Source organism: Arctopsyche grandis, unplaced genomic scaffold, assembly GCF_051622035.1.
Source record: "Arctopsyche grandis isolate Sample6627 unplaced genomic scaffold, ASM5162203v2 HiC_scaffold_229, whole genome shotgun sequence".
In the NCBI taxonomy this organism is placed as follows: domain Eukaryota; kingdom Metazoa; phylum Arthropoda; class Insecta; order Trichoptera; family Hydropsychidae; genus Arctopsyche; species Arctopsyche grandis.
Window position 1 is genome coordinate 15809 of NW_027518494.1, and position 20004 is coordinate 35812.

The 20004-nt window shown below is 27.7% G+C and overlaps 1 non-coding gene across 1 annotated transcript; it reads right to left on the reverse strand.

Annotated features, from left to right (window-relative positions):
* Positions 1–2357: 2357 nt before the first annotated feature.
* TRNAS-AGA (transfer RNA serine (anticodon AGA)) lies at positions 2358–2438 on the reverse strand. Its single transcript has one exon. It is a non-coding gene; the product is annotated as a tRNA-Ser (tRNA).
* Positions 2439–20004: the final 17566 nt, after the last annotated feature.

The window sequence follows — 20004 nt, forward strand, 5'->3', positions numbered from 1 at the left end:
GAATTTTGCTCTTTATTATTAAATTCGTTAATTATTAAAGGTATTTAGTGGTTATGAAGATAACAAAAGCCGCGTTTTTGCAGAGGGGTCTGGAAGACATTTCAGTGCCATTGCCCTCTATGCCCGCAGCCCATTGCCACATTATCTTCCCCTATGCCCCCTTCGGGTTAAAAAAATTGGGGCTTTAGGTTTAATTCTTATTAAGAAAAACTAATTTAGTGTATATTTAAAGAAATCCGGTAATAGGAATGTTTTTATAAAAATTATTTAATAAAAATTTGTCTTAGTTTTAGCCTAACTGTTACTTCGGCTTCACAGTAATATTATCTTATTAGATACGTCGTCTTTTTCGGAAAGAAATCCTCGTAAAAGTTTTCTTAAGGCCCCTCATTAAACGTTATTTATTAAAGTTTGTCATTCTTAAATTCTAAGCTTCGCATGTCCAACTTCAGAAAGAACTTCCCCACTCTTAAAGATTAAATCTTCAACTCCCCTGTGTATATTTTACTCTTCAATATCTCTTCTGTGGTCGAAGGCAATGCTTTTAAAAGTCTTCTTAAGAACTAGTAATTGGATTTTTTATTCTGCCTATAAGAGCCCCTATTAATATTAATTGTTACTACTTAAAATATTTATTGGCATTAGGGGTATTAATCTTGGCCGATTATAACATTAATAATTACTTATAATACTTGTTGAAATAGTCTTAAATAAATAACCCTTAATGTCTAATAGGTCTACAGAAAACAACATTACTTGTTATTACAACTGAAATGTTATTATTTTGATACATTCCTATACCTCTCATAATCAAAATCTTTATAACCTTTTAATACACCAGGCGTTATAGCCCTATAAACTTCTTCAATTCTTGGTTTGTATTTACCCGCCAATGTCAAGTCAATTTTTAAATTATCAAATCCATAGGATTTATTTCCAATACAGAATATTCTTTCTCCTTTACATTCTAAATATTCATCCATAAATACAATGCATTCACTTTGTTTATTTAAATCATCTGAATATGTAAGTATCTCCCATTCAATATTAAAAATTTTAAAAAATATTTCTAATTTTTTAGATCTTCTAGTTACGACTTTCCCTTTAAAAAGTTTAGATAAAATAAAAATAATTATAAAAGATTCTTCATTTTTCGTTTTAATGTGCATTTTACATAAGTTTAACACCGGTAATTCACTTTTATCACTTATTTCTATAATTGGCTTTGTAATATTTGAAATATCTAATTCAAATTTTTCCATTAATTCTCTATCTTGTAAAATAACATGAGTGCAATCAAATAAATTAGAAACTTTTTCAAACATTTTCGGTGTAATTGTAGTAACTGAAATATCTTTGGTTAAATTTTCTTGAATCGTTTCCATGGAATCTGAACAGGATGAAAATGGTGTTAAAACTATTACATGTTTGAAACTTAATTGAAGATTCTCAACTATATTATCAAACGTTCCAGTTGTACTATAAGATTGATTTGGTTCTAAATTTAATTTTTGTAAGAACATTTTTCTGGAGTAAAAATTTTGTAATTTAAGTAGAAAATTACTAGAAATGTTGAATTATGGAAAAAAACAGAAATAAAACCAAAATACCCTCTCATGCTTCCGTTTCTAACAATAAATCTTACCTGCGCGGGGTTGGTGATGTAGTTTTCACTCTTTTTATAATTGCATGCTTCTTTCAAAAACACTGCAGTAAGTTGACTAGAAATTGGATTAACAAGAGATGGTAAAACTACGAAATTATACAGTAGAACTCTGGTGGCGCTAAAAAATATTCTTTATACACCAAATTATAATGACAAAGGATTTATTTTTGAAGTGCATTCTTAATAATAAAAAAAAGGTGTTTTTCCGATAAATGAAAATTTACATAGAGTTGGATATATTTTACTTAAATAAATACCGATGTTTACCTCAAACTCTTACTCATAGTAAACCAACCTCTACAATAAATTAGAATAAAATGTTATTTCAAGCATACGTCAAACAAATTTTAAATTTTTCACTGCTAGATTACATTTCTAAACAAACAAAGTGAATAAGTTTTATTTTTTAAAACTAATTCTAAAATATATAATGGTTAAACTATAGCTGTTTAAGTTAAACCTTGTTTATAATTATCCTTGTTATGATTGTATTCGACTATAAAAACATAAAAATTGTTAAACCAGAGTTAATTAAATAACCACGAATGTCTAATAGTCTTAAGATAACTGTTGTGTTATCCTATATTAATATAATTTAAATAAATACCCTTAATGACTAAATACTTAATGATTAAGAGCTTGCGCCATCTTCAATGGCACAAGACAATAACAAAATATATTATTCAAAAAACGACGACGACAGGATTCGAACCTGCGCACGTAAACGTATGAGTTTTCTAGACTAACGCCATAACCACTCGGCCACGTCGTCTGAAGAAGTTTATTAAGATAAACATAACCTGAATATATAAAATTTGCTAAGACTAATTCCTTTTGATTCACTTTTACATTAGTTTTAAGCACATGGCGGCTTAAGGCTGGTGGTCAGCTTGCTGATTCACTCCTGGACTGCCCGGGTTCGAGCCTCGCTTTGGTTGGTAAAAGAACAATAACCGGGACGCCGTCACAAAAGTGGGCGCTAGTCGTAATAACCCCACTATAAAAAGACTAGCATCGGGCCTTGTAAAAACAACCGATCTCCTTGGGTAGTGGCGGCAAACATAACTCCCATGGCAGTAGAAAGCCTACGTAAGCATAGCGCAGGGGTCTGTAGAGAGCCCAAGACAGTGAGGTACTGTCTATAATTAAACTCCTAGTTAAGGTCAATGGGACATTTAGTCCTAAGGCGAGTCGACTTTCGACAGAGGGATTAAAGCTGGCATAAGGGCCGTGGGGGGGTTTACGCAGCAATTCGGTTCCCCGACCGGGTTACAGAGAAACACACGAAGAAAACTAACAAGTATTAACAACTACATCTTAAATAAATCCAACATTTTTTTTTAGTTTTAAGCACATGTCAGTGAGGTAATGTCTCTAATTAAAATTCTAGTTAAGGTCAATGGAACATTTTGTTCTAAGGCGAGTAGACTTTCGACAAGAGGTATTAATAGCTATAAGGCTGTGTAGAGTTGTAGGGGGGACCTGATTTTTGCTGCTTTTTTAATACTTTTAATAAATACCATTTTTTTTATTTTTGAGCACAGGTGTTGTTTAAAACCCTGTTGCTTTGAAATATTTTACAAAAAGAATTTGCCAGTAATCAAAACATAACAAGGTATGATATGGGTGATTTTCAAATTTTAAAAAGTTCAAAAAACATTTTTTTTTTTAGATTTAGAGGAACTTAAAGCAGTTCTATTTTGTTCTTAAGTAATATTAGTATGAGCCTGTATCAATAAATTAATTTTTTAATTTAATCAATCGTATAGTTTAAAAAGATAGAATATTATATATACTTAAATAATTACCCAAAAATAAAACAAGTGTTTGATTAAAAATTATTATTAACAGTTTGAATAAATTCAATAAAATCGTATTCTATCCGACTGTTCTGATCCAAAAATTATTTATTTGGCTACTTTTAGCAGAAATGCTTTTTAATCTAAAAAAAAAGTTTTTGTAAATAGAATTTAATGACATAGGGGCTAACTTTAACAATTATATAAAAAAATAGTAAGCATTTCCTGTTTCCAAAGAAAAAATAGTTTAAAAGAAATGAAAAACTAATTGTTGTTATAAGAAGTCTTATTAGGCATTTAAAGATCATTTATTTAATTTTAGTTTAGCACTAATTATAAAGATTATAAAAAATCCTTATAAGGTGAAACCTAGAAGAAAAGTAAAACAGACTTAAAAATGATTGATCTTGTAATTTTTTTTAGCCTTTTCGTTTGCTAAATATAAATTCCAACCTTTTTAGAAATTTAATGCTTTTTTAATTATAAGCGGCCAAGTTTGTTAATAAATACGTTTCCCTTGATGTTTATTAGTTCTTTCTAAATTCATTATTCTTTAAAATTTTCACCCCACATGCTAAGTTTCCTGGTTAATCTAGCTCTCGCTTCATTGGTATTTTACAATATTCACCACAGTTTTAGAAATACGTCTAAGGAGTGGAGAAAATTTTATAAACACTACTTTCTTGTTATTTCAATCCTTCTTGCTATTGATAATCTGTTTTCATTCATTCTTTATCGTATCCCTTACTATCAAGTGTTAAAAATGACATTACTAGGGTGGATAAGTTTACCAAATGGTACAGGACCACATTTCATCTACAATGTTTATATTAAAAACATTCACAGGTTGTTTGATGGGGATATCGATGCTATTTTTGAGAGTATTAAAAAACAATTTGAAAGTTTTAAAGCAAAATACTATGAAATGGTTGAAACAAAAAAACCCAAATGTGAAATTGGATTTAAAAGTGGAGCATTAGAAATTCCTGAACAAGTTAATGCTGATAGCTCAGAATGTGAGGCAAGTACTCATATGCTTTCTGAAATCGAAGAAGTGGGAACTGAAGATAAAAAGCTTGAATAAATGAATTTCATTTAAAATTAATATTTTTCTTGTTGTATTCTTAAAATAAAATTTTTTATTTTATTAAATAAAAGATTGACATATATTACTGTATTAAATGGAAAACAGACAAAATTTATGGACTAGTAAAAAGCAGATAGAAAATGTGACATCATAAACATATAAATAATAATTGTAGAAATGGTATTAAATAATTATCCCCTAATGTGTAATTAGTCTTTAAATAACAACATTAATTATTTAAATAAAAGCCCAATTTATAGCTATTTAAGGTAACATTAATTATTTAAATAAAAACCCAATTTATAGCTATTTAAGGTAACATTAATTATTTAAATAAAAACCCAATTTATAGCTATTTAAGGTAACATTAATTATTTAAATAAAGGCCTAATTTATAGCTATTTAAGGTAACACTAATTAATAAATCCTTTTGTTATGATTATCTTTAAATTAAAGTTTAAAATAACGTTTGTTGCAAAATCCATCATTAATATAATCACTAAATACTCTTAAAGATTAAAAACTTATTTACAGAAGGGCTTAAGTTATCTTCGCTGGCACAATAAAGAATTATCTTACATTTTTGGGAATACCCTGGGCTCTGTTTCCGGCCTTGCTTCTACCATCTTCTCTGGCAGCACCCATATTCTTTTCGGCAATCTACCTCTTTGAAGCCTCATCTGCCATCAAAAGCAATGTTTAGAAAGCCTTCTTAAGAATCAATGATTGAAAGTAGGCTTTGATCTCAAACCCGATCACTATTTCACTCCTGAACTTCTTGTTGAATTTGTGAACTCAGTAATACAAGTAAATGTAATTATTTCTTAAAGAATAATTATAATTGTTACTACTTAAAATATTTATTGTCATAGGGGTATTAATCTTGACCGATTATAACAATAATATTGATAGAGTAATATATTGAAAAGCCTTATTCTTTGTAAATTTTTTATTTAGAATACTCCTCAATCTATTTACAAACTACAAACAACACAGGTCAACTTTTGGATTGTTTTTTTTGCTCTCAAATGAGCTTTCTCATAGTTTACAACTCCTTTTGTTTCAATTGTATTCCTGCTGTGTTGTTTATAATCTCTTGTTAATATAAACGCTTCTAAAAAATTGATCTAAAATTAAATTATAAATCTTGAGGATTTTCTTAAAAAAATTATAAGACTTGCTACGTTAGGATACTGCTCTCGAAATTATTATTAAAAGCCAAGAAAAACAAAAAAAGAGTCTTTTTTAATTAGGGTTGGATTATAGCTATTTAATAAAATCCCTTGTTATGATTATTTTAGACTATTAGTATTAGCTTAAATGGAAATAATCTAACTCAAAAAAACGATTGCCTGTTTAAAACTGCCATTATGGCTTAAACTACACAAGAGGATTCATATTTTTAATTTAAGTAAGAGTTTGAGGTAAACATGGGTATTTATTTAAGTACAATATATATATCCAACTTCCCCCGCATTAAAGCAAACTCTTACTGAGCTATGTTAATTGCTTTTAGATCGGAGTGATTAATTTTAAATTGGTTCCCTGATTCATGTTTAACGATATAAGAATCGTTTCCTACGTCATGCGTCACTACTCCTCTTTCTTGAAATCTGTCATACGATTTCCCTTTTGTCTTCAAATTTTCCTTATTGGCAATTCTTACTTGCTGCCCTACAATAAATTTTTCTCTTTTCATTTTTTTAAATTGTCCTTCATATTTTTCCATAGTTTTATTTATCTTTTCATGTATATTTTCGTCGCCTTTTATTGCTTCTTCAGGTGTCATTCCAATTCCTGAATGTAGCGTATTGTTGTAAGCATTCTCAATCATATTAAGTCTTTCTTCAATATTCTTATTTAACTCTTTACTTTTCGCCAATCCATCCCTGATGGTTCTTATTGCTCTTTCCACTCTTCCGTTTGATTGATGCTTCTCCACACTTGTCAAATGCTGCACTATGTTCAGATCTGTGCAGAAATTTAAAAATTCTTTTGCATTATCTGTATTTAATTCTTTTGGAGTCCCTACTTCTTTAAATATGCTTCTCAAAGCCATTAAAATATCTTTCGTCGTTCTAGACTTTAACACTTTTATTTTAATCTTCCTTGTATAGTAATCTATAAATACAAGTACTGTACTATCTTCTTCACTTATTTTCATAATGTCTATTGCTGTTTTTTCCAATGGTTCTGATGTGGTTACAAATTCACATCCTCCTCCTAATTTTCGACTATTCTTACTACATATTTCACATGAGCTGATAACCTTCTCAATCAGCTGATTTACTTTTGGCCACTTGAATTGTTTTTCTAATTCATATTTAACTGGCACTATTCCTCTATGGATCAATTTTTCATGTATGCTCCTAATTATTTTAATTTTATTTTCCTCGTTCATTTCATCTTGTTTTTCCTCCTTTTCATTTTCATCATTTTCATATATCCTACTTAGCGCATCTGCTGTAATTACTGTTTCTCCTTTCTTATAAGTTATATCAAAGTCATAATCTTGGATTCTTTCAATCCATCTACACATTCTTTTGTTCCCAAAATCCCCTTTCTGTTTAATCGCTTCTAATGCGATGTGATCGGTAATTAAACTAAAGCTTCTACCTCTTAATTGGTAGTCAAAGTGCTCTATTCCCCAGACCACAGCTAAAAATTCTTTTTCTGTAATTCCATAATTCTTTTCTGCGCTTGTCAATTTCCTAGACGCTAATCGTATTGGTACTAATTTTCCATTGTTATCTTTTTGAAATAATGCTGCTCCTAAACCTGTATCTGAAGCATCTGTCTCTAATATAAACTTTTTATCGTAATCTGGTAAGTATAGGCATACTTCTTCCATTAGATTATCTTTTAATTTCAAAAAACTATTTTCCATTTCATTCGTCCATTCAAATTTTGCATATTTCCCTGTTTTTTCGTACAATGGTATTGCAATTCTGCTCATATCTTTTATAAATGCTGAAAAGAAATTCATCTTTCCTAAAAATCTCCTTAAACTTTTTGTATCCGTTGGTCTCGGATAGTTCATTATATCTGTTCTTGATTCTTCTGTTAATTTCTGGGTTTTCCCATTTACTACTATTCCTAAAAGTTTAATCTTGTTTTTGGCTAATTGTAATTTCTTCGTGTTTATACACAAATTATTCTCTTCCAATCTTTTGAAAACTTCAAATGCTAATTTATCATGTGTTTCTTGTGTTTTACCATGTACAACAATATCATCAAGGTATACTTCAACACCTTTTCCAGTCATATCTCCTAATAATTTGTCCATTGTCTTTTGGAAAATGCTTGGTGCATTTTTATATCCCATCGGCATTCTATTCCATTCATATAATCTGTTATCAAATTTGAATGCAGTCTTAAATCTATGTTCTTTCTTTACTTCTATCTGGAAATAACCATCTTTCAAATCAATCACTGTAAAAACAGTTGATCCTTGTAATTTTTCTATTAAGTCATTCATTATTGGTGTAGGGTAATCTTCTTTTATAACAAGCTCATTTAATGCTATCAAGTTAGTACACACTCTAACTGTGCCATCTGGCTTTTCCACTGGGCGTACTGGACTTCTCCATTCTGATGTTGATCTGCTTATTATTCCGCACTGTTCTAATTTATCTAATTGTATTTTAGTTTTTTCAATCATACTTTGTTCTACTCTTCTTTGTCCTGGTACGCATACTCTTTTCCCTTCTGGTGTATTAATTTCACAAACACCCAGCTTACATGGATCTCTAATTTTTAGATCATTATTTGTAGCTTGTGGGTATCTTTTTATTATTTTTTGTAACAATTCACTTTCTTCTTTATTCACTTCTTCGTGATCCATGCTGTGCTTCTTCCTCTCATTCAGCAATATTTCTTCTTCTACTCTCTTATTCACTTCTTTGTGATCCATGCTGTGCTTCTTCTTCTCATTCAGCAATATCTTCTTCTTTTCTCTCATTTTCACTTCTTTGTGATCCATACCAATCATATTGACAGGTAATACCTCCTCTTCTTTGAGGGCTTCTTTTATTTTGTGTGTTGCTCTTTTCTTTCTATCCATTCTTTCAACAATCTTCTTAAGCCATATCCAGTGTGGCATACTTCTAGGTCTTCTTTTCATCCTTTCCACAACTTCCCATGACAGATTTTCTTTCTGAATTTCCATAAACCAGCGAATTACAGAATCTGAGGATCCCCGAACAAACCAATTAATCTGTTCATTGTCTCCTTTAATCTTTCGTGATTTCATATAGCTTTCCATAGTTCTGCTAGGGCATCATTAACTCCTTTTCGGCGTGCTCTCGTATCGGGTGCCAAGTAAGAGTTTGAGGTAAACATGCGTATTTATTTAAGTACAATATATATATCCAACTATTTATATTTATTTAAAAAGCTAAATAGGCACTAATACACAAGAAACCGAAAAATGAAGTTTCTGTATACCATTAGGATTGGAAATTATAATACAAATTCTAAAGAATTATTAAACGCCAGATACCCGCCAAGATATTTAAAGAATTACATACAAATCGTGGCCGGATATTCATGTAATTTTTTAAACAACAAGACATTAAAACCTTTAATTTTATTGCCATTAATAATTGGTATATAAAAAGTCGAAAATAATCATAAAAAGAGTAATTAATTAGTATTAGCTTAAATAATTATAATACTAATGTCCTATGTTTACCTCAAAATCTTACTTTTCTTATAATAAACAATTAATTCAGAAGCAAAAAGTGAATTAATTTTCTACATTTTGCTTTAAAATTCAAATACTACCCCACAACTTGATTGCCTTTATTTTATTGTGTCTAATTGACGCAATTCACATGAAAACTTATGATTTCTGATTGTTGCTATATTTCACAAATATCAAACATCTCATAGAAGAATTTAATTTAAATTGTCATACTTATTTTAATAAAATCGTATAAACATACCACCAAAACTTTACCTCTTAATGAGTTTTTTTTATTGATCATAGATTTTTTATGTCAATCTCACAATAAAAAAACTCATTAAAATTTTAAATGAAGTTTTTTGGCATTTGTTTCTTATCTATATTTAAGAGATCTAAATTTTATATTCTGTCAATCTTACAATAAAAAAACATATTAAAATTTTAGCTGAAGTTTTTTGGCATTTGTTTCTTATCTATATTTAAGAGATCTTCAGTTTTATATTCTGTCAATCTTACAATAAAAAAACATATTAAAATTTTAAATGAAGTTTTTTGGCATTTGTTGCTTATCTATATTTAAGAGATCTTCAGTTTTATATTCTGTCAATCTTACAATAAAAAAACATATTAAAATTTTAGCTGAAGTTTTTTGGCATTTGTTGCTTATCTATATTTAAGAGATCTAAATTTTATATATGCTGTCTATTAAAATCATGGGATCATTAGTTTTTAATAAAACTCATTAAAAAATTAAACTCAGGAATTTAAATTTGGAATTAAATTAATTAAAAACCCAATTTAAAAAACAAAATGTATAAACATTATTATGGTTCAAAATAACTTTGTTAATTCCAGAAATATTACACTAGGTAGTCAAAAGATGGGTCTTGGACTATTATTATTACTTTTTTTATATTTTTGTTCTTTTCTAATAATTTTCTTGGTTTTCAGTGCTACAGTATATTCTTTTAAAAGGGAGTCGTTGCGGAAACCAGCTTTTTCTGTTTATTGGCAAGGAGTTCTTCTTCAATATATGAAATTATACATTAATATTAAGAGCACTTTATATGTCTCTCTAGTCGGCTCAATTATATCAAATTTAACCGTTATTTATTGTTCTGTTTTGACAATAATTATGCTTTCTTTAAAAAGTGATTTGATTTTAAAACGACATACGAAATTTACAATCTTTTATACTATTTTATCTATAGTTGAAATTATAATTTCTCATTTGTACAAAAGAAAACAAAAGATCAAAATGGCATTTTATACTTTTAAATTTGTAGGGGCTAGTAGGCATTCAAGAAAAGCTTGTTATACACGGAATTCTATAGAAATTGTGATGGAAATACTTTTCCTACAATGCACGGGGGATTTTATAAATTGCTGGATTATAACGTATAAAGTGAGTAAAATTTTTGCTTTATTTAAATTTATTTGCGCACAAATGACAATCGGATTAATAAAAGTGACATTAAGAGATTTTAGGAATGAAATAAAAACTGAAAATTTTAGAAAATTATGCTACGGAGTTATAACATTAAACATTGTGATTTTACTAAAATCACTTTGCTTTTTAGTATCTAAAAAGATAAAATTCTATGCCAAACTATTTAAAGTATTTTATAATTTACTCAAAATGATTTTATATGTGTCATTGATTTATTATTTAAATTTAGACAAAAAATTACAAAAAAGCATAAAGAAAAATAAAAAAAGATTACATCTTTAGTTTGCAAGGAGAAATTAAAAATAAAAACAAGGCATTTGTATTGATGTAATAATCAATTTTGTTTCTCGAATTTCGAGTTAAACCCAAATTGTACTACAATAAAAAATTTAGTAAATAAAAGTGTTTTTATATAAGTTTTAACTTATATTATACTTTCATTCTAAGTTTCCTCGGTGTTCGGTTACAAAAAGTAGTTTGTAAAAGTATATAGAATTTAATTACCATTAACGGCTGTATTATGATTATTTAACCCAATAATATTAAATAAATATCCTTAACTTTAATAATTATGAAAGTGAAACATCTAACGCAGAAAATGAACTTAGGGAGCGATTGATAGATTATTTTTTTCAGAGCGTGATCGCCCTACCATTCAAACATTTGATTAAAATTTTATAGCTTATAATTAACTACTTTAAAAATTGTAATTATGCCTCTGCTGATTTTTAAGTGAAATCATCTTTAAAAAATCTTTAATAATTTTTCCATTCAATCAATAAATAATTTTTCAACAAATGACACAATTATTTTTTTAATAAAAATATCAAAATTGTAACTGCTATGCAATACTCTAAAAACCAAGCACTAAATACCCCAATTTTAAGCTTTTAAATGATATATAGCTATTTCTATCTTTAAATCCACAAAACACTGTTGTTGCTTTTTTATTTAGATTCTGTAGTTGTTTATATTGAAATTTGGATATATATAATATACTTAAATGAATACCCATGCTTATCTTAAACTCTTACTAAGAATAATAATTTAACAAATTAAAAAAAATTATTTTCTTTGTCATATTTAATAAATTATGCTTTAAAATAAAATAAAGACAAACAAATAAAATTTAGAAATTTAAGAAAAAATAAATAAAATTAATTTTTTTACTATTGGATATTACTAAAATGTGTAAAAACATGTGGGCATTAAATTATTAATGCTTTTTAAAGCCAATTTTCAACAAAAAAAAACTTATGTAATGGTTTTAAGAGTATTTTTTGTTAATAAAAATATTTATTCATTTTTCTTATCTTTTTCTTTCAAAGCATTTTCAAGTAAAATATGCAAGTTTTCTAGTAAATATCTTGCGGCCTGTTCCCAGTGTTCGGATAAAGCTAGATTTTCTGATCTTGTGTTGTATATTTTAAGGTTTACTATTTTGGTCATATTCTTAACATCATGAAAGTAATCTTTGAACGGGCCAGAAAAAACGACTTGAAAAAAATCTAATAGATACTGTGCGAATTCATTATGTTTTTTAATCAAAATGCTTGAAACATTCTTTACTGAGCTGCCAATAATATTTTGGGGTTTTGTTGTGGAACAATTTTGAAATTCTAAATGTTTAAAAGCACAGTAAAATACAGCTAAACAATCAACCAAAAAGCTTTCGTGCAAATTATTACATTCGTTTTCAGATGTTTTGCTTAGTAGTGAATCATCTGTTTCTGCTGTTATGTTTACATAAAGAAGCAAATCAATGATCCAATAGAATAAATAATGCTTTTCAATGTTGGATTTATCAGTATATTTAATATTATTCAAATAGTCAATACTTGGAAAATGCGGCAAATATTTCTTAAAATCAATTAAATGTTCATCGAAAAAAGTCGACAAATTATAAACTGATTGAAAAAAATGAACTAATAAATCAGAAGCATCAGAAAACTGAGCAAATGTACCAAATATTACTAACGAGTGATTAACCCAATCTTGATACTCATCTCCTTCAGGCTTCTTCAGCTTTTTGATTTCAATGTTGTATTCACTCACTTTAGTTATAACTTCTCCAATATCAGATAGTTTTGGAGATCCTGTACCTTCCCAATCAAGTTCATGTTTGTTCAGAAATTTAGTTATTTCCTCCTGGCACGCGATTCTTTCCTCTTTAATAGCTTTATCATCCCCAATAACAGTTAATTTGCGCTTTCTTTCTTCTTTTGCGCTTTCAATTGCAGTACTTGTGTTATTGTCTACTTTCGCTCTTTTAATTGAGGTACCTGTGTTATTGTCTACTTTCGCTCTTTTTTTTGCAGTACTTGTGTTATTGCCTACTTTTGCCTTTGCTTCAAAAAAATCTATGGTATTTTTTATGAAACTGCAAGATCTGTAAACATGGTGTTCTTTCCCGCCCTAGTTATAAAATGCAGAAGCTATGATTTATAGTTTTCCTATAATAAATCCATTAATAAATTTTCAAATTCATTTTTGTGAGTAAATGTCACAGGGGTTGCTTGTTCAGTATTAATACCTGCTTCCAAGGTTTGATTTTTAACATCAGAGTTTGAAACTTCTGCCCGATTAAAATCAAGATTGGTATCAGTGTTTTTAGATCTTCTTTTAAAATTTGTATTAGGGTTTGGAACAAGTTGTTGCATATCTTTTTTAGTGAAAAAATCGGTACCCGGAATACCATCCTTGTCTTTAGGCAAATCTAAAGCATTTTTACCATTTATACTGGAATTTTTATCAACATTAACTTGTCTAGATTCTTGAGTTATACCCATCGAACCATTGTTTCTGTTTGGTGAACGTCCATACTGCTGTGATAAGTCGAGTGGTTCTGTGATATTGCTAGTTGTTACACAATAAAAAACCGAAAAAATAAATTTTGTGCGCTTTCTCATTTCTTTGACGGTAAAAATATAAAAAATTTTAAATAAGATGCAGGGGGAAAAAGGGGTGAAAAAAAAGGGGCCTAAGAAACGAATTATTTCTGTTGCCATTATAGAGTTATTAAAACATTTTTTATTGAAAAAAAGATTATAAAACACAATGAGCAATTTACCCATACAAGTTTGTTGTATAAATCGACTATAAATGTAACCGCTAAATACACACAATAGCCAAATAAAACCGCTCAGTCTCAGCATGAATCAAATCTTAAATAATTAAAGGGAATTTGATTGAATTATAGTTCTAAAACACATTTCTTTTAATTTTTAATCGTTGAAAATCATAACAATGACATCTATTAAAAATTAATAGCACAAATAGCTATAATCAAACCTTTTAAACAATTGAATAGTTTCACTAAAAAAAGAAAAAGTTGCCGATGCAATCATTTAAACTTGACAATAATAATAACCAATGAAAAAACTAAAAACAAAAAGTGCAGTTTTGAACTGTGATCTTGATTAAATTTATTAACAAGTATTTTCTTGTGTAAAGGAAGATGGGTAAGCTCTTCATTAATTAAGTATTTAGTGATAATTCTTAAAGTTATCACTATTTCATTAACTACTTTTAACCATTAATATATATAAAAATAAGCATTTGAATTTAACATGTAATAAATTATATTTAAATGAGTTTTGTTTGATTTTAATAATATGTTATACATTTTTAAAAATCATTCTATTCAAATTAAGGTTTTCAGTATGTCCATTTAATTTATCTTTTCATAAAAAAGAATATACGCTGAAGATTTATCTAACCTCAAGGTTTTAGAAATGACACTGTCATTACAACAGTACCAATCATTTTCTTTGTTAACGTATGCTACATAATGCCCCAAACCCGTACCTATTTCTATATGGTTAGTCGTAGAAATTAATTTATATTGAGCATCAAATAACTTGAGACAATTCTCAGGGAAATCTATAAAAGTATCGATTTTTTTGTTGCTTCCAACATAAGAAAATCTTTTAAAATGAATAATTAGATATTTTGGGAATTTAGAAAGTTTAGATCGCATTGTATATTTTGTATTTTTTCACACGATTCACATTTCAAATCAACCAAATCCTCCTTAAAGTAATAATTTAAGCAATCGCTTAAATTTACATCATTATTGTTTTTTTTAAAATATGGAGATAAAACACTAAGATTATTGTCGAAAATTGGGGTGATATCTTTTATTAGTACAATATATGTAGGAATTTCCATAAAGCTTTTTTTCCCCGTTTTCTTTATTTCAAATTGTTGCAAAAATTGATGGAATGTAATTTTTTGAAAAAAAAGTGGTTTTAATTTTTCATAAAGATTTTGATTTAAATCATTAATTTCTACAAGAAAATCGGTGGAAATCTTCTTTTTAATAACAATAAACTTATTGTAATATAAATGACATAACCCATAATTTGCTGGAGGTTTATGTTCATAAAAAACTATTTTATTTTTTATCTCAGATACAATTTGAGTATGTAGTAATAAATTTAAAGGATAGTTTTTATCGTTGTACTCTACAGCAAAAACAGAATTAAATACATCATATTCGACTTTAGTATAATCAATAGCCTCCTTTATGGTAAAACGTAACGGAATTAATATTTTTCTTGAAATTGCATCATCTATGAAAATAAGAGCACAAGAGCAATGATAAGTTATCTGAGAGGGTATAGGAAGTAGTAAAAACATCATTAAATCATTTTTAACTTTTATAATGACAATTTTGACATTCTAAAATATTTGTAAACATTCAAAAAACAATTCACTTATAATTGATTTCTCGCGATCCATTAGTTTCTTAAAATCTTCTTCAATAAGACAATCAAATTCCTCTTTAGCAGGGTCTTTTACGTTATTATTCTGGTCAAAAGAAGTTTGTTTTTTATTAGGATCATTATTTTTTAGAATTAATTTTGAAAGTTTATATTTCTTCAAACTGTAGATTTAAAGAAGAAAGCAAATTAGAAATTTCATTATTATTATAGCACAGCCCTTCGTGTAAATGTGATAAAAGAGCTTCAATGAACTCCGGTGCATCCTGTTCATTAGAATTATCAAAAGATAAGTTTTTTTTACCAACCGCATTTTTTAAAACTTTTGGTAAAAATTTGCCGCCTGTCTTAAAATTTATCATAAAATCTGCACAAGCTGCAATTATCTCAATATTTTCCGCATATTTTTTGCTGTTATGTAATTCAAAAATTGGAATTTCAATTAAATTATCATTTTTTTCTTTAAAATCAGAGCTATAAACAGCAAAAAAATTAGAGAATAAAATACAATTATTTAAACATTGAAGACTTGAGTTCATATAACAAGTATTTCCAATGTTCGGGATACCAGCACATTTTGTGTTATTAATTAAGTTAAATATTTTATTAGATGATCTTGGGGTGCTGCTATTAAAAGGAAATTCAGGGCAAGAAGCTGATAAATTGGTGTTTTTGTAAAGGGAATAATCATTATTAGTGTCGTACTTATTTTCTATTTGATGTAAACTTATCGAGCTAGTTTTACAAACATTATTTATATATTTAAAAGTATAAATACCCCTATAAAATTCCAGATCTTCCAGAAATTTTCTAAATAACCTCCGTAGCTTTGATTGTTTTATATCAGAAATACTAGTAAATACCTCCCCTATAATATCATTTACGGCCGAGCTTTCTTGAATTTCACTAGTATCAGGTTTAGTTTTCTTTTTCTTTTCTACCAAAAGAATTATTTTTTGTGAGTTATCTCCAAAATACATAAAATTCTTGTTTGGGTCAATGACTTTTGATTTATATTTAATTTCAAACATTTCTTCAAAACATTCAATTCCAAAGGTTTTGTTTACAAAAAGAGTTTGTATTACATCAAAAACTTTTTCAACTCCATGAACAAAAATATTTTTAACTGAAACACCATTGCAAGAGAATGAAATAAACACTTCATAAACATTTGTAACTTTTATTTCAATGTCGTATTCTGTTTTACACATATTCCATACATCTTCGCCAACAATTGTGTAATCTATATTTCTCCTAGCATCTAATCTAAGAGTATTAGATGTATCTAACAAATCTTTATTTTTCATTGAGTTGTGTAAAGTAATAAGGAAAAAGGAATTAGGCGCTTGTTTTGCCATCTTTGGGGGGATAAAAAAAGCTGGGTTTTAAACTAAAACAGATGGAATATTTTCAATACATTAAAATTATAATTTAAACAAAAACTCATAATTTTAAAAGCATTTAAAATCGAAGATAATCATAAAAGGGTATTTATTAAGTAGTAATAATTAAATGGCTTTAATACAATCATTATAAACAATATTACAATCTCAAGCAAAACAAGAATTTATCTTTTATTTTCTTTTTTAAACCAGATTTAGAAAAACAACAAAAAATATTTCGGAATAAATAGATAAGCTGCTTCTGTAGCTTAATTTTAAATGATCTTGCAGAAAGTAGCTTTAGATTGTAAAATTATTTAAAGGTTTCTCTGAGGTTCTAGCAAAATTAATTGTTTGGATTTAATTTATCACTAAATTGGCAGGTAGGACATAAATTAAAATTAAAAAGTAGCAACTTGCAACTCCACATTGAAACAAGATTGAGCACTATAAAAATATAAAAGTGCCCCAACGTTTTATTATATTCAAATTAAATTTTTTATTCTATAAATGGTTTTTACAAGTACCTTAACGTTTTATTATATTCAAATTAATTATAAAAGTTAAAGATAATCATAACAAGTGTATTTATTAAATATTTTTAGCTTTAATAGCTATAATCGATCTATAAATAATGTTTTTTGTTTTAAATATTTTTTACCTGATAACTTAACATTTTATTATCTTAAATTTAATTATAAATTATTATTCCTTAATTATTTTTTAGAAGTATTTCAACGTTTTTTATATTCAAATTAATTATAAATTAAATTTTTATGTTTTTAATATTATTTACAAGTCCCTTAACGTTTTTTATGTTTTATATCTTTTTGCCCAATTAAGTGCCTTAATATCGGTACAACAAGAATTAAGAAGCTCGAAAAAGTAAGTTTTTGTGGTAAAGATGGGTATTTAGTTGTTAAAGTTATCCCTATGTCATTAATTTCTATTTAAAATATAGTCAAAGATAATCATATCAAGGGTATTTATTAAATAGTATTAGTTTAAATTGCTTCAATAAAACTTAAAATATGAATAATTGAATACATTTTTATGTGTTTAATTACAATAGATAATATTTTTTATAAATTATTGTAACTGTGGTAAATAAATAGCCCTTAATTTTTTATAGCTTTTTGATAAAAACATAAATTATTAGGTATATGATTAGGCTAAAATTTTAATTTTTTAATAATATGTTTTGTGCTTTTAATTATTAAACTGAAACATTTAGATAAAATACAGTTTTTCTTTTAAATTATAATTAAAATATTTTGGTTGCTTTTATTCAAGATTTAATCTAGTTATTGTTTTTATTTTGCAAAGCATCAACTTTTTTAATCTCCTCCTTCAACTTCTTAACATAGTTTAAATTGTCCTTAGTTTGTAAAGAAGTTTTATCTTGAAATACTGCTTGGATGCTGCTATCCATCTCTTCTTCAGAAGTCTCCATTTCCAAGGTTAAAAAAAAGTTTGGATCGAAAGTTGACATTGGGGGAAACATAACAATTAAATTAAAAATTATTCGTTGATTAAAAATTTAAAGTTTATTTTAAAATAAAATAAAAATATAAAAGTACTTTAAAATGATAACATAATTTAAGATTTAAATCTGGATCATTTTTATTCTAAGTTTCGTTGGTTTTACCTTAGTATGGGATTTTGTTATCTTAATTACTAGCTCTTAAACTTCCTAATGATCATAGTTAGGCCTAATACCTCTTCTTGGTTTAAGGAAATGCTACCAAAAGCCTTCAGAAACTAATTATTAGATGTAGTTTAGGCATGAGAAAGACACCTATTTCATTTATGTATTTCTTGTAAAATTTTATAATTAGCATTTAAGTGGTGAACACATATAGTAAATCATAATTATCAAAAATAAATAAGAGCTTTTAATAGGCCAATAAATCGTATTTCTTTGATTTATAATTATTGCAAAAAAAGAAATTAAAATGGAGAGGTTTTCAATAAAATAAGGAAATTTTTATTTTAAGTATATAAATGCACGTTCTAGGAATAATTAATGTTGAAATAGTCTTAAATAAATAACCCTTAATGTCTAATAGGTCTACAGTTAACAACAATTAAAAAAAGAGAAAATAATTATTTTTGTTCAATTATATATTAGACATTAAGACTTCTCCATATGTATTTAACATTTGACAATCCAAATAAAAAACAGGCTGTTCATGTAATTAAAGTTTTACAAATTAAGAGTTGATAATGAAAGTAATTTACTGCCATCTCATAAAATGTTTGGTTTACAAATCAAGGCATTTGGTGCAACCTATTTACAGAAACAACAATTTGTTAAATAAGAATTATATGCAATTGTACCTTGATCAAGAGGGGATCTAATATTTAATTCTAGAATGATCGTTATTTTTAAATATCAATGTCTTACGCCATCGAAGATGGCGTAAGCTCTTCATCATTAAAGTATTTAATCATTAAGGGTATTTATTTAAATTATATTAATAAAAAAAAATGTTCGTATTTATTTAAGCTGTAGTTGTTAATACTTGTTAGTTTTCTTCGTGTGTTTATCTGTAATCCGGTCGGGGAACCGCATTGCTGCGTAAACCCCCCACGGCCCTTATGCCAGCTTCAATCCCTCTGTCGACAGTCGGCTAGCCTTAGGACTAAGTGTCCCATTGACCTTGAGCTGGCGTTATAATTAGAGACAGTACCATACTGTCTTGGGCTCTCTACAGACCCCTGCGCTATGCTTACGTAGGCTTTCTACTGCCTTGGGAGTTATTGTTGCCGCCACTACCCAAGGAGATCGGTTGCTTTTCAAGGCCCGATCACGGCCTTATGCTAGTCTTTTTATAGTGGGGTTATTACGACTAGCGCCCACTTTTGTAACGGCGTCCCGGTTAATGTTCTTTTACCTACCAAAGCGAGGTTCGAACCCGGGCAGCTCAGGAGTGAATCAGCAAGCCGACCACTAGCCCAACGCCGTCAAATTATATTAATAAGTGGAAAACACAACAATCAAGATTAAAGCATTAAAGTGTATATATAATACTGTTTTAAATATTTTTTTAGAAATAAATACTATTATTGGTTTACATGCTTTTTTTATACTAAGTTGGCTTTATATATTATACTTAAATAAATACCAATGTTTACACCAAACTTTTACTTACTATAATACATTTTTGTTACTTTTATAAAAATTAATTAAAAAAGGCTTGTAAAAA